Source organism: Sturnira hondurensis, unplaced genomic scaffold (genome assembly GCF_014824575.4).
Source record: "Sturnira hondurensis isolate 20B ecotype Veracruz unplaced genomic scaffold, ASM1482457v3 Scaffold0022566, whole genome shotgun sequence".
Taxonomy (NCBI): domain Eukaryota; kingdom Metazoa; phylum Chordata; class Mammalia; order Chiroptera; family Phyllostomidae; genus Sturnira; species Sturnira hondurensis.
Genome location: NW_028095197.1, coordinates 18,877,577 through 18,890,606, shown reverse-complemented (window position 1 = coordinate 18,890,606; position 13,030 = coordinate 18,877,577). Strand labels below are relative to the sequence as shown.

General features: G+C 40.0%; 1 pseudogene; it reads right to left on the bottom strand.

Moving 5' to 3' along the window:
- Positions 1-280: 280 nt before the first annotated feature.
- Positions 281-13,030, bottom strand: part of LOC118979868 (RNA-binding motif, single-stranded-interacting protein 2-like) — a 33,034-nt pseudogene continuing 20,284 nt past the window's right edge.

The following is a 13,030-nucleotide window of genomic DNA, read 5'->3' as shown; positions in this document are numbered from 1 at the left end:
TTCCCCGAGAGGCTCCACCAGGAACAGAGGACAGGAGTGTAGGAATTTCTTTCTCAGGCCCAGGCCTGTGAAAACGCTGGCCAACTGTTAGGTCTTAGCAGGGCCCACAGGGGATCTGTACTCCAGGTTAGCCCTCTGGAGTCTGGGGTATCGGCACCTCCAAGAGTTCATTGTATTCAGCGCTGGGGAGGGGACTCCACGGTTACTCGATGAGTAGGGAAAAATAGACCTATGGTCTGAGGGAGCATCAATAGTCACTTGATTGTGCAGGCTGCTGTTCTCAACTGAACCACTGGCCGAGGGCACGGGGATACAGGGAGCCCCTTGCAGAGCTGCAGCTTAGGGAGAGGTGGCCCAGTTGCTGGGCAAGAGGTCCTGTCATGAAGGCAGGCTGGAGAGAAATGGGGCGATCCATCCCTGGTGTCAGAACTGAACACGAAGGCTGCACGAGGTGGCGCGTCCAGATGGGTTAGGTCCTTGTTATGTCTGAGTTACTCTCTGATGTGAAGACCCAGGAGGTGGGAGATATGGGGACAGTGCAGACTGAGCAAGCGTCCTGTTGGGGGTGGTGTCATAAGGAGCTGGGTACAACCCGTTACGTAGAGCTGTAGTGGGGTCATGGCATCCCACTCCTGTCTCCATTCTTTGGCCAGGCGCATCCATTTCGCGCGCATTCCCCTTGGTTCTGTCATGTCTTTGGACCCCCATCAGCACATTTGCCAAGCAATGGCTCAGATGGGGCTGGTACTCCAGGGTTGTCTTCATGTATTTTCCATTAAAGTGGGTGATGATGGCTTCACACTCCTCTGTGGACTCCACCCTTGCAAAGCCACCCCCTCTGCCTGTCCTGCTGGTGTCTTGAAGGATTTGAGTGGAGATAACTTGGCCAGAGGACTTCAGTGTTCCCTCCAGTTCTTGCTTATCCATTGACAGTGGGAGGTTTGATATGTATACATTTGTGGGGTCCTGCTCCTGCTGCTTTGCCAGCTGTGCCTGTACACCACAGGAATTCAGTGCTGTTTAGCTTTCTGTGCTGACAAAGGACTGTCCAAGTCCACAAAGCCAGAGCCTTGGACTCTGTGGTTTTATACAGTCTCTCCCAAGACTTATGGGAGACAGTCTGGCCACATGACTGACACGACTTGACAAGGTCCTGCTCAGCAGTGCCTGGGTGCAGTCCCCGGATGTAGAGGTTGGTTTTGCTCAGGTTGGTCATTTCCGTTGCCCCCATCGCTGCAGTTAGGGGTTCTGTTGCTTGGACTAGGTGGTGCCACCTGCTGAGACAATGACACATCTGGCTTTTTGTTGTTCTTCTTCTGGCTCAAAGTCTGGAAGTCACAGGCAGCAGCATTTTCTCGTTAATGTTAGAGAGCTGAGATAGAGAAGAGGCGAAGGGGCAGGGATGGGAAGGAGAGAGAGAGGGAGAGAGAGGGAGAAGGAGAGACAGGGAGAGGAAGGGAAGGTAGGAGGAGGAGGGAGGTAAAATGATTATAATTAATAAAATAGCTAAGCGAAAGGCCCCCCCCAAAGAAAAATATGTCCAGAACTAAATGTTTTGAACTATTTACCATAATAGATCATCAAAAGGTCTAATGTGGAAATGAAAGTTTTACAAAAAAGAAAATATTTAATGGTAACTTAAGAAATGTGGCAATCAAATATAGTCATCAATATACCAGGTTATTAGTTCTATTATTTATATATTTCTTCTTCAATTGAATGATGGCCTTTGCATGTCTGCGTCCCAGGTGTCACATGGAGTGCTAGGACACATCACTGAAGGGGACAGAGGGAGTTTCTGCCTTCATGGAGATTACCACCTATCTAGGAGACACACATGAAGAATTTGCATATCTAAATAATTACATGTCTAATTAAAACTGCAATCATTGCAGTGTGTAAGGCAGGGACTATCTACACATGTGACATGAAGTGGGAGACAGTGGCACATTTGAGGAATTCAAAAAAGGCCATGGCGCCTTTCCTATTGTGTGGAGAACAATAGGAAAGTGAATTAGAGGCGCCAAGGCAGGGAGGCCCTGGTCATGTGGGGCCTTGCTGACCATATTAAAGACTTTGACCGTTATTCTGAGAGCCATAGGAAGCCACTGAAAGGTTTCTGTGAGGGTTTGAAAAATGTAATGACCGGAAACAAACTATATATTCAACAGAAAGGGGAATGCTTTACAAATTATAACCAGAAATAAAATACTTTTGTATTGTAAAATGTTCACTCAGAATTTTTAGTGGGAAAATAGATAACTAAAGTAGCATTTAATATTAAGTGTGGTATCAACTAGTTAATATATGTACATGAATAGAAAAAAACCAGCAATTGTAATCTGTGATTGAGACTTTCGGTGAGTTTTTTTTTCTGTAATATTTTTCTGCTTTTTCAGATTTTCAATAACAAATGTCCACTAATTAAAAAACTTCAGGAAAATTGTGTAAGTAGTTTAATTTCTAAGCCCATCTGAATTGGTTGCTTATCGTATACTCTATTTATGGGCCCAATAAAAGTAAGCTTTAGGGGAAGGGGAAGGGAAGGATAAAGGGAAAGAAAATTCATTTACTGTTTTAAAATTTAACTTTATTTGAATGTAGGTGAGCCTAACACATACATGTACACATATGTCTTTGTGGGTGATCCCACTTTGTTTCACTTAACACTAAATTATGAACATTTTCAAATCATAAAATACCTTTCTAGAGCAATGTCTCCACTGAATGGTGTTCCAACTTATGGATATTCTATACAATCAATTAACCTAATCTAATGGTACATATAGACAGTTCCTCAAATTTTAGTATTTAAACAGTTTGTGAAGGATTATATTTTAAAAGAGCTATGCTTTCTCTCCCTTTATCCTTCCCTTCCCTCTCTCTAAAAATTTAAATAAAATCTTAAAAAACAACTATGGAAATATATAAATATGAAAATATTAAAATTTAAAAGATTAAATTCCAAAGATAATATAATTGAATATATACATAATTTTGGTTTCAAATAATGGCAGAAATTACAATAAAAAGATGCTTAGCTTTGTCACTCTAAGAAATGGAAACATTTACTATAAAAAACCCATAAAGCTAAAAGACAAACAGAAAAGAGAAACAAAGAAGCTGAGAAAATTATTTGTAACCCATATAACAAGTTAAAATAACAACCATAACTTACGTGTGTATTGAAAAAAACAAATACAGTAATTGCTAAATAGGAATCAGTAGGGAATTTGCAATGGCCAAGAAAAAAGTTTTCAACTTCAACACTGAAGATATAAAAATGCAGATTAAAATAAACAAATACAACAACTCATTGTGGTGGTCATTTCACAGTATATACAAATACAAAATAATTTTGTTGCACACCTGCAACTAATATACTGTTATATGTCAATTATACCTCAACTAAAAAACAATACAAATGTATCTTGTCCAATTAAGTGCAGTGAAGAATCATAAGACCCAATGTGAATGTGGGTACAAAGAAAAACTCTCACTAGTAGCAGGAGTAATAGACCAGCATAATTTTTGGCCTCTATGAACCTCCCCAAATATTTGTTAATTGAGTAAAGGTGAAAGAAAGTAAACTTCTGGGGATGTTTACTAAAAAGGGGTTTGCGAGTAAATAGGAAGCATTGTTCTGAGAAGGCAATTTGCGTTTTGTGTCAGACTAACCCCATTCCCTTCCCTGACAGGGAGCCTGGCTGGTAGGTGAAGTAAATTCAAGGGACGCTGCATCTTCTCGCCTTCAGCAAGGTGCATGGCATTACCTCTCCAATGTGCTTATGAGCGATAGAGAGCAATCCGGGCTTCTGTAAATGTTAAACAGAGTTCTGTGGGTTTGTTTTCATTGTCAGTTGTTGGAACCTTATTCTAGTTGTATTGACTCTCTAGAGTCAAGTCCAGGGAATTTTCAAGCTGCCGGGGTGACTTTTAAATGCACAAAGATCTGTTTGGGCTAGATGCCAGAAACATGATGGGAACTTATGCATAAGGGGATGTTCATATCATCTGTGTTCCGGGTCTTCCAAGACGTGCTGATAATAATTTCTTCAGTGACTTGGATCATGAGCTAAGGATTGTACCTTATAAATTTTCACATGTGACAGAGCTGGCCAATACCTTGAACAATTATATCAAATGCAAAGGGTGGGACAGCTAGCCTGAGAAGAGATTTGATGGAAATAAAGGTAAGGTCATACACTTATTCTAAATGTGAACTGCACACGGTACAAGATGACAGAGACAGTTGGTTTAGCAGCAACAGTTACTAACAGGTCATGAAGGCTTTAGTCAGTAGTCAGTGCCAATGGCTAATACTATTTTAGGGTGCAATAATGCAAGCAAACTAACCAGAATACTCCCCGAAAGGCCTTTATTTTGTGCTGATTAGTCCAGATCGAATGTATTTAGGTTAGGTGCCAAACTCTAGGCAGGCAATTCATAAATGTATTTATGTTTAGAGAAGAAAAAATGACTTGAAATTATGCATATTCAGATACAATGAAAGAAGAGGGATTTTCAGTTTGAAACAGAATGAACAGGTATTGGAGAAGGGGATGCACAGAGTGTTTCATTTTTAATTTGCCTTTTTGTTTGATTTATTGTTTTGTTATTATAAAGGTAATTTGCATTATTTAAAAAAATGTTTTTAAAGTCTCACTGCATATACTTTTAAACACTGTAGCATTTCAATTCACATACATAATTTCATATCCAGGAGTACTGATTTTATACCTTGACCAGCTTAAGTTTTATAATATTTTCCAGATATTGTTCTTATGATTCTCTCATGTTTATTTTCTCAGATTAAATTTGCAATTATTCTGTCAAGTAAAAATAAAATCCAAGATTTTGATTGGATCTGCATGGGATTTATAGATTAATTCAGGGAAGGTTGACATCTTTACAATACTGAATTTTCCTGTCCCAAATTACACAGCTTTTGTTTTATGTCTTTCTGCAGAGACTTCAAGTTTTAAAATTGAGATATAGTTCAAATATCATCACATTTATTCCCGTTAGATTGTAAAATTCAGTGGATTTTCATGTATTCAGGGAGTTGTACAACCACCACCACTATCTACATTCAGATCCTTATTATCTCCCTTAAAAGAAACTGCCTATTAGCAGTCACTCCCCATTCCCCTTGGCAAACAAAAATCGACTTTTTGTTCCTATAAATGGAAGCATATACTATATGGCTTTCTGTGTCTGGCTTCTTTCGCTTAGCATAGCATTTGCAAGGTTCATGTATATGAGACCTGTAGCAATACTTCATTCCTTTTTATGGCTGAATAACATTCCCTTGTGTAGGTATAGCATGTTTTGTTTATCCATTCATCAGTTGATGGACTTTGGATGATTTCCACTTTTTGGCTATTAATGAATAATTCTGCTGTGAACATTGTGTAGAAGTTTTTGTGTGAACATGTATTTTCTGTTTTCTGGGTGTATAGCTAAAAGCAAGATAGCAGGGTCATATGGTTACTCTGTTCAACTTTTTGGAGGACTGCCAAACTGTTTTCTACAGTGACTCTACCACTTTACAATTCCATCAACCATGTGCAATGGTTCACATTTTTCCACATCCTCACCAACACTTACTATTGTCTATTTAACAAATATATATAGCCATTTTATTCGGTGTGGAGTGGTATCTCATTGTGGTTTCCATTGCATTTGTTGATGGCTAATGACACTCAATATATTGTCATATGCTTATTGGCACATTTGTATATTTTTCTTGGGAGAAATGTCAGCTAAAATCTTTGGCGTCTTTTTCAGTTGGGTTATTTGTTAAGCTGTAAGAGTTCTCTTATTTTTCTTTTATTTTTTATTTTTATTTAATTCTTGTTCAAGTACAGTTTTCTGTCTTATATTCCCAGGTAAGAATGGATACAAATCCCTGGATACAAATCCCTTATCAGATACATGATTTGCAAATATATTCTCCCATTCTGTAGGATGTCTTTTCACTTTCTTGCTAGTGTCTTTTGAATACGTTTTTAATTTTTATGAAGTCCAACTTATCTATTTTTTCTCTTCATATTCAAGCTTTCAGTGTCATATCCAAGAAACCATTGTCTAATTCAAGTCATGAAGACTTACTCCATGCTTTCTCCTAAGAGTTTTATAGTCTTACTTCTTACATTTAGGTCTTTGATCTACTGTGAGTTAATTTTTGATGTATAAAGTAGGGGTCCAATGTGTTCTTTTGCAGGTGAATATACAAATCTCTTAGCAATACCTGTTGGAAAGTCTGTTCTTTAATATTGGATTAGCTTGGTACTCATCAAAAAATGATTGACCATACATGTATGGGTTTATTGCTAGATTATCAATTCTATTCCATTAATCTGTATATCTGCACATATTCAAGGGCCATACAATCTTGGTTACCATAGCTTTGCGGTAAGTTTTAAAATTGAGAAGCACAGGTCCTCTAGGTTTGTGCTTCTGTTTTGGCTATTCTAGATTCTTCGAATTCTTATATTGTTAATTTCTTCAAAAATAAAAAGCAGCTGGGATTTTGATAGGGATTTCATTGAATCTATGGATTGATTATTGGAGAATTTTCCTCATAACAATATGAAGACCTTATTTTAATGAAGTGCTATACTTTTCAGTGGTCATATTTTGAATTTCTTTTTAAAAATGTATTTCTGAGTATTTCTATTTTTGATATTATGGTAAATGGACTATGGCAAATTGTTTTTTGTAAAATAGTTTCATTTAGCCTCACCCTTTGCGCTCCTGTTGCTATGCATTCTGCTTCTACATATGGTGTAAATCCACAACATAATGCCATTATTGTTGCTTTATGTGACCTGTCAGTGACGTTTCACAGAACTTGAGAAAGGAAAAAAGTACCACTCTTTACATTTGCTCAAATATTTACCATTTCCAGTGTTCTTTTTTTTATTTTTTATTTTTATTTATCTTTCGAGGGGAAGGGAAGGAGAGAGGGAGAGAAACATCAATGTATGGTTGCCTTTCGTGCATCCCCTGCTGGGAGTTGGCCTGCAGGGAACTGGCCTGCAACCCAGGCATGTGCCCTGACTGGGAATCGAACCGCGATCGTCTGGCTCACAGGTCCACGCTCAATCCACCATTTCCAGTGTTCTTTGTTCCTTTGTGTCAACACGACTTTTGCTCTGATATATCATGAAGCATAAAGAACTTTCTTTAGGGTTTTTTATAGTGCAGGTCTGCCGAATACAAATTCTCTTCGCTTTTCTTTGTCTGACAACCTCTTTATTTCATTCTCACTTTTTGAACATACTGTCACTGGTTGAAAATATCACAGAGAGGTTCTGTTGTTTTGTTTAGCATTTTAAAGATGACATTCTCATGTCCTCTATCCTCCACTGCTTGACGGAAAATCAGATGTCCTGTATGTATTTTTCTCCCATAGCTTCTTTTAAAATTTTCTCTTTACTATACCTAAGTTTTATTTTAATTTTCTCTTAGTTTATGCTACTTGAGGTTTGCTGGGCTACTTGGATAAAAAGGTTTTTGTTTAACACAAGTTTTAGAAATTTTCAGCCATTATAGCTTCAAATATTTTTGAGCCTTGTCCTCTTTATTCCTAGAGCATGGCTTTCACTTAAGGTCATGGTCAGTCCTTGTTCCCAGGACGTGACATTTCTGGAGTTTTCAACTTAATATCCATGGTTATCAATAAGGCCTGTCAGTACTGGCTGGACTAGAATCCAACATCTCTCTCTCAGCTCTGTGCAGACTCTCTTGTCTCCAGTCAGCTCTTGGTCGTGTATCACTGACTCTTTGCTGGGCCTTGTGCGGCCTCATCCTGTGTATACGAGGTCTGCCCAGAAGGTATCCGGACATGGAATATGAAAAATAGAGACATTTCTGGAAGAAGATAAAAAATACAAGAAGCATTGTATATAGGACAATGACCCCTCAGTCTCCTTCAAAGTAGTCATCTGGGGACCTCACACAGTTCTCCCAATTGCCATGAACTGCTCTGTCATATTTTCCTGAATCTCACTGATGGTCTAAAATCTCTTCCCTTTCAAAGGTGATTTTAGGTTTGGAAAAAACCGGAAGTCACAGGGCACTAAATCTGGGCTGTAGTGGGGGCTGAGTCACCTGGGTGATTTGATGTTTTGCCAAAAATCTCTGCATGAGATGTGATGCGTGAGTGGGTGTGTTGTCGTGATGAAGCTGCCCATCACTGGTTGCCCACAGCTGTGGCCTTCTGAATCATCCAAATGGTTTCTACAGATGAATGTTCAAACTCTGTCATGGAACCTGCCTTTTCATGTTAAATATTTTAGAATATGCAAATTATTGAGTCAGATACTTGTAGTTTAAAAATGGCTAGCAAATTTAGGTGCCCACAGGAGTCATCCAATAATGTTAAAGACAAGTAAGAAGGTCTACATATAAACCCTGTAGATGCTGAGCTATCTGTATTTCCTTTGAGAACATGCAGCTAAACAGAATATTCTTTTTTAAGTATACTTATTGATTATGCTATTATGGTTGTCCCATTTTTTCTCACTTTATACCCCTCCTCCCTGCATCACCCCACCCTCCAGCAATCCCCTGACTCCTGCCTTAGTTCACGTCCATGGGTTTTAGATATAAGTTCTTTGGCTTCTTCATTTCCTGTGCTATTCTTACGCACCCCCTGTCTATTTTGTGCCTACCTATTATGTTTTTTATTCCCTGTACCTTTTCCCCCATTCTCTCTCCTCCCCCTCCCCACTGATAACCCTCCATGTGATCTCCATTTCTGTGATTCTGTTTCTGTTCTAGTTGTTTGCTTAGTTTTAGTTTTAGTTTTTTAGGTTCGGTTGTTGATAGTTGTGAGTTTGTTGTCATTTTACTGTTCATAGTTTTTGATCTTCTTATATTTCTTAGATTAGTACCTTTAACATTTCATATAATAAGGTCTTGGTGATGATGAACTCCTGTAACTTTGCTATGCCTTGGAAACATTTTATCTGCCCTTCCATTCTAAATGATAGCTTTGCTGGATAGAATCATCTTGGATGTAGGCCCTCTGCCTTTCATGACTCTGAATATTTCCTGCCAGGCCCTTCTTACCTGCAAGCTTTCTTTTCAGAAATCACCTGATATCCTTATGGGAACTCCTTTTTAGGTAACTGTCTCCTTCTCTCTTGCTGCTTTAAAGATTCTCTCCTTATCTTTAATCTTGGGTAACTTAATCATGATGTGTCTTGGTGTGTTCCTCCTTGGGGCCAATTTAGTTGGGACTGTTGGAGTTCTCTGGACTTCCTGAAAGTCTATTTCCTTTGCCAGATTGGGGAAATTTTTCTTCTTATTTTTTCAAGTAAGTATCAATTTCTTGCTGTTCCTCTTCTCCTTCTGGCAGCCCTATGATTCTGATGTAGGAGCATTTAAAGTTGTCCCAGAGGTTCCTAAGCCTCTCCTCATTTTTCTGAATTCTTGTTTCTTCATTCTGTTCTGCTTGAATGTTTATATCTTCTTTCTGTCCCAAATCATTGATTTGAGTCCAGGTTTCCTTCCCTTCATGGTTGGTTTCCTGTACATTTTCCTTTATTCACTTTATAGCTTTCCTTTCTTCCTTCATTTTGCAACTGAGCTCAGTCATTTCTGTGAGCATCCTGATTACTATCGCCTTGTCACTTAGTTCTTTTTCTGGAGTTTTGATCTGTTCTTTCATTTGGGCCATATTTCTTTGTCTTGGCACACTTGCAAGAGGGTGGACCCTTAGGTATTCACTGGGATGGGGCAACCCTCTTCCCTGCGGTGTGGTGCTATCTGTGACGGAGGCGTCCGAGAGGGAACATGCCACTTACTTGGCTCTCGCCCCACTCTCCATCACTTCCCTTGCTTCCCACAAGCAGATTTCAAGTGCTAATTCGCAGGCGGGTGGGTTTGTGTACATTCTAGGACCCTGTGGGTTTTTCCAACAGACTCTCCTGTTGAGACTGGGGGTTTATTTCACTGCCGTAACCCCCACAGATTTTTACAGCCAGAGGTTTTGAGTCTTTAGTTTCCCATGCTGAAACTCTAGATTTCGTGGTCTGTCTCACTTCCCAGTTGTTTTCCCCAGCTTGTCTGCATGTGAATGTGGGATGGCCCAGTTTGCCAGCTGCTGCCTGGCCTGGCCTGGTGTGTCACCTGGGTGTCCTCTCCAACCCGATTGCCCATCTCTGCTACTCCTACCAGCCTGGATGAGTGTTTCTTTAACTCCTTGGTTGTCGTACTTCCATGCAGTTTGATTTTCTGGCAGTTCTGGTTACTTTTTGTTTTTAAATTGATTGTTATCCTTTTGTTGGTTGTGGGGGGAAGTGAAGCATTTCTACCTACACCTCCATCTTGGCTGGAACCTGTGTGCGGAAACAAAACATTCTAAGCACATTTTTGGCCTATTACAGTTCACGAGCCAGTGGTAGCAACTTCTGTTCAGTTTGGGATCCTGGGTTCACCATCTTAGTCTCTCTAAGCTTCAGCTTTCTCATTTGTAAAATCAGAAATGGCACTTATTAATGGCACTTAATTCACAGGGCTGCTGTATGGTTTAAATGAAATAAATGCAAATAATACTTGGTGCATAATATTCACTTAATGAGTGAAGCTCATCTAGTCGAGTGACTTGAGTCTTCTGGCCGCCGTGACCAATGATTACCCTCTTCCAAGAGGTTACTAAGACCAGAGCTTCCACGCTTATTTCTTTTTGACAAGTCAAAGCATAAGTGAAGTCCCCATCATGCTTGCTGCTTCCTCGCCCTTGAACTAGCTGCTCTATACTTCCTCACCTCTCAAACTCTTTCGCTCTTCTCTCGAGAATTGCTGCTCCAAAGCCAGCGACCCCATCTGCATATATTCAACCTGTTGCCCGAGTACCCCGCTACTTCTTGGCCTTTAATGAAATCTGACTCTTTCCTAGGAGACCTGAAATTCTCATATGTGGCTGTTCACTCTCCCAAACCCTGTATGTATACTTTAGGACCAGAAGGTAGGGCTGGTGTCTTCCTCACTTTTTAGACACTTTCATTTTTCTACCATCTTGTAAACAGCTCTCTCCAATAAAGCTGTTTACATGAAGCTTTATCACCCTCTACCCTACTGCTTGCTATCACTCAGCAACTTTCCCAATCATTTCTCCTGTCATTCATCGGGAGATTAGCACTTTGGTAATCTCCATCCCAGTTTCTCCCACCTTTTCACATTACCTGTGGATGATGACGACATACCTCACTCATTCTATGCCATTAACTCTGAGCCCCTTAATTTCTTAATCGGTCATGACGTCCTCTTCCTTTCCACTTGTGCCATGCTCGCGAATGTTAATTATTAGTGCTCCTAATTGATCTACTTACAAAGTCCCACTCCATATGTTACTATTGGTAACCACGGTCTCCTTCTCTTCTAGTTGCTTGTTCAACACTCCTTCCAGAATTTCATTCAACTTCTTCAAAACATATAATCCCATAACTCCTCAAGCTTTTTTCCCCCTCTTTGTCTTCAGGTTATAGTCTAAGACTCATGAATTCAAAAATACTCTTTTCGGTAGCCAAAATTCTTTTTCACTTCTGTTTTGTTCATCACCTCAGCCTGGCAAATGTCTGATCCCAGAGGAATCTACTTATTTATTCCTCCCATGTCTGCACCGAATGCTGCAGGAGGAAGTCACACAGTGGCTCACAATGGTTCAGCTCTAAAATCATAATTTACTCACCCATTTTCCACAATGGGTCTGTCAAAACTCCTTCTTGGTTTCCCCCAACGCTGGAGTTTTGTACGACGGGAGTGATGAAATTTGGGCCTTGCGTTATGATAGGTGTAGACAGAGGCTTCTGGTTCCAGCCAAGAGGTAGATATCCAGCCTCTGTTAATAAACGTGGGCAAATGTGTGGTGATTCTCCAGTCCCAGTTTATACGTGAACGACACCGTCCCAGTGCTCAGTTTTCTAACGTGGGTGTGGTTCTGGCTCAGCACAGCATTAGAGCCTTGTGGTTTCAGTTTCCTTCACCAAAGGGGGCTAAAATCCCAGCCCCAAGGGCCTGTATCCCATCAGGGTCCTCTACGCTTCCTGACTTCAGCTCCCACCAAACACTAAGGGTTTCTTCTCTGTTTCTCGTTCCTAAGACCTCTCTCCTTCTCTCCCTTTGGCTCTGAAGTTTAAAATTTTTATTTATAATTTCATGTAGCATTTATAGCCATCAAGAACTGGAGAGAATGATCTGTAGTGCATGTATTTTTCCATCGTGACCTACAAAGCTAAACCTCTCTTTTGTTGCAGATGTACTTTATTTGGAACAGATGTAATTTTCTATTTGTTTGTGTGAGTATTTGATTTGATTAATGTCTGTAACCTCCATCAGACTCCAGGCTTTGTTTGGGCAGAGACCGTGTCTACTTTTGTTCGCTGTGTTTCTTCAGTACAGGGCACAACTCTCGCGTTTTATAGACATTCAGTAGTTGATTAAATGAATAATTTATCATTACATGTGTAACAGTGTCTTTTAGCATCCTAGACCCATGCAGTTCTTAGTACATTCCTCTTACCTCATCAATCTAAAATTTCCCCTCCCCTAAGACTCATTGCTGTTTGGATCAGGCCTTTCTCATCATCTGCTTGTCAGATTCAGATTGTACACTGCATTATCACTTACAATTGTAAAAACACACTGTCATTGTCTGAAGCCACCCTGGAATCATTTACGATGCCTTTGGTCACAAGGCACAGAAATGCACAGTTTAATTCGCCTTAAAAGATAAGAGAGTTTATAATCCATATAATAAAAATGAAACACGGAGCAGCCTCAGGAATATTTCTCAGGGCTGATTCTGGTTTTCTGTAGCTTCCCTGGGCTCTGTCTCCTCTCAGCGTTGGTATCACTCTTAAGCTGGTAGCAAGACCCCAAGACATGGTAGCATCCAGGGAAGAAGAGGGGCTGGGCTTTTTCCCTGGGTCTCTCTTCGATGGTAAGAAAACACATTCCCAGGAGCTCCCCAGCAGACTTTCCCTCATAACACCAAGACTGCAGACCTAGTCCTAAA